Source organism: Montipora foliosa, chromosome 12, assembly GCF_036669935.1.
Source record: "Montipora foliosa isolate CH-2021 chromosome 12, ASM3666993v2, whole genome shotgun sequence".
NCBI classification, from domain to species: Eukaryota; Metazoa; Cnidaria; class Anthozoa; order Scleractinia; family Acroporidae; genus Montipora; species Montipora foliosa.
The window spans coordinates 16,747,743-16,751,056 of NC_090880.1; the positions used below are offsets into that span (position 1 = coordinate 16,747,743).

At 41.2% G+C, this 3,314-nt stretch overlaps 1 long non-coding RNA gene across 1 annotated transcript; it reads right to left on the minus strand.

The window, feature by feature from the left end:
* Window positions 1-277: 277 nt before the first annotated feature.
* On the minus strand, window positions 278-1,897 carry LOC137978748 (uncharacterized). The gene is made up of 2 exons (XR_011118218.1): window positions 1,754-1,897; window positions 278-859 (listed from the first exon to the last, which is right to left on the minus strand). It is a non-coding gene; the product is annotated as an uncharacterized lncRNA (long non-coding RNA).
* Window positions 1,898-3,314: the final 1,417 nt, after the last annotated feature.

The following is a 3,314-nucleotide window of genomic DNA, read 5'->3' on the forward strand; positions in this document are numbered from 1 at the left end:
GTGTTTTTACAGGGCTTTCCCGTTGCCACGGTGACATATTATGTCATAATAATGACCGCATCTTGTTCAGCAATAATCCATGTTTCATTCGGTACCATAACATTGCTAATACATGATACAGCGTTGTAGAGCCGATCCTTAATAGCGTTGCTTGGAAGCGTTACAACTGTTTGAGCCACCTTAACACATGTAATCAGATTTGCAGGAACGAAATGAAACCGCTGACTGTTAATTGTATACTCATGTAAGCCACAGCAAAGATATCACCGAAATGAAATTGTTGTTTAACGAATCCTTTATACAATTATAAAATTGAAGGCCAAAGGTATGCATGGGCATGGCAGTCTGGTGCATACAGTAGCAATTACAAACATTTATAAGATCGTAGGTCTAAAACTGGTCTCTTCATTGAACCTACCGATATATCGCTGCATGTGTATTAGGACATTTCAATGTTTTGATCAACGTCACTCTTAGGAAACCAAAGTACATCAATAGTGACAAGCCAAGCTTCTCAAAATATGTTAGCGCCTCAAACAATCGTATCTCTGGCAAAACACGGAGCCACGATGAATTATTTGAACAAAGGTAATTTTTTATCTGCATAAAAAAATGTTGTATTGTTACTAACATCCTTCAGAACGACCTCAACTTTATGTCCATCTTCACTGACGGGAGCTTTCCACTTCGTCACCATTCCAAATGCATCAACATTACAGCAGTTGAGTTCTGGATGGAGCGCTACGTATTGTTTTGCTCTCTCGAACGCTTCGTTTCCGTATGGGGTAGGCCCTTCAATCAATTGGCAGTTCTCTGGTTGCTTACCAACCATCGACTCGATTGGTGAATGACGATTCACCTGTATGATTTAAAATACAACAACATATTTAGCATGCTTTTAAGTCGAACTTCTAAACGAAAAGTAGTCCTACTAGAAAATATAAATAACTGAAAATAGGTCTTATCAGATATTAACGGTAGGCCGGTTGTCTCGGTAAATGAGACTAATACTGACCCGGAAAAAGTGCTCAGCAGGAGGAACTCTGATAATGATAATACGCTTACACCGTCGCTGTTCAGCTCGCATGTATTCACTCGCTCGAATTGTTTGGGGTAAACGAACCCGGAAAACGTAGACCATCCAGAAAAAATAACATACCAATCAGGGAATAACAAGAAACATCGTCTTTCGTGTTATTTAAAACAATCGATAAGCTATCTGATAGGGTCTTCGTTTTCGAAAGGCGTGAAAAACGAAGACCAAAGAAATAAAATGCAGGAATAGAGACAAGCCAACACAGTGGCCGACGAGTCATTTCCGGCGGATTAGCAAGCTAGTATCGAGCACGACAGGTAAACCCGCGCCTTGCGGCGTATGAGAGCGGTTGACACGATAGGTTTCGCTGCTCACCAATTACATCATATTTATCCACAAAGGCTGATGCCAATCCTCTATATTTCTCCCGCAAGCTCTCACAAGTCTCCAGTGTACTTAACTAGACTTAATTAGTAAAGTTTCAGCGGTCATTGGCTCTATTCCTACATCTGGGTTTTCTTCGACAATTCACGAGTCATCGCTGATAAACTTGCCATTACATAACATAAAAATGCGACACTTATTTTGAAATAAATCTGCTAATGCTGCATATCGATAAAATACTGGATTTAACTGCAACCGACCGGCCGGAGGCGACCGTCGAGGTCGTTCGTTGACATTCCTACGCGCAGAACTTTCAATTACGCTTATACTTACGTCAGAATTTGTATTGCCCATTATGACACTACTAGAAATGAAGAAAGAGGCAGAGGACTTTCGAATCTTGCTATTTGTTTCAAGCACCAACTTAACAGCCTTCCTACACGCACCGTATCCGTGAATTGGAGTGTGGCAATTATCATGGAATCATGGACATGCAAATTGACGTCATTCATCGTCAACGACACGGATATGGAAATTTTTATCGACCGGATCATAGTTAATAGATGTAGGCTTGATGTAGGCTGGTTATGAAACTCGACAAGTTTCTTTGTTTCATGTTTTTGTTTCCTTTTTTAGCCTAGGCCCTGCACAAAGCCCGACAAAAACACGCTTTTTTCGGCAGGATAACCAATCAAAAGCTTCGACTAATTTATTCGAAATTAACTTGCGAACCATAAGCAAAAGATTGTGCAGGGTCACGGTCGGTTCAACATCTAATTGCGACTGTATTGTTCCTGCTTTTGAAATTTCCAGGGTTTCATAACCAGTCCCTTGATTAACTATACAAAAATTTGGTTTATCAACGGAGTTGATAATGTAAATTGACCACCGTAAAGAGATTCTAAAAGCTGACGTTTCGAGCGTTAGCCCTTCGTCAGATTCGCTCTGACGAAGGGCTAACGCTCGAAACGTCAGCTTTTAGAATCTCTGTACGGTGGTCAATTTACATTATCAACTCCGTTGATAAACCAAATTTTTGTATACTACTTCCCCACCGACGCAGCACCATAGTTTCTTTAGAAACTACCCCTTCATTCCTTGATTAACTATGACCGGATGTGCAAATTCCGTTTTTGTCACCAGGTGAAAGAGAATGCCGAAAAACAAAGGGCAATGTTCTAATGAATTCACTTACTCCTGTCCATTCACATTGTAGCGAAACGAAAAGCAAGTAATTTCTGACTAAGAAACAAATAGAATTATTGATTGGGGAAGGAGGGATCGTTTAAAATTAATCAATACATAAAGAGCCCCTGCTCGGATAAAAAGCACACCTATAACAGCTTAATTTGTACTGGAGGAACATAAAAAGTAGTATACATTTTCATTTTTCATAACTAGAGCTCACGCGCGAAGCGCACCTGTGGAGTGCCATGGGTAAGATTTTTTGGGAAATATATCCAAGCGAGAAATTTTGGTTATGATGTCAGCGTACGCCCGTGCAGATTCTCGGGGTGGAGGTGGGGAAGCATGACAGCCTCTGGGGATGGGAGTGTTCGGGCAATTTTCCCTGGCAGGAAATCGCGTGGCAGCGCTGTATTTCGCAACCCACGTTTTTCGGGCGGGAAATTATATTAGGGACCTTAAGATCTACGGCGGTGACGTCGACGAAAACGTCACCTCAAAATAGAACTTCGCTCTAGTAAAAGTCTTTCGCGATTATTCCACCTCGTTCACTTCGTACAATGTGGGCGAAGTATCCGAAAAATAAATTGGTACGAGCGGTTTCAGACTGAAAATAGAGAATGAAAGATTCTCTGTTGCATGCTCACGTTGTCGCCAAAACCTAAAATTTAGTGATTTCACGTCGTCGTCATGCAGAGAACCGCAAAAA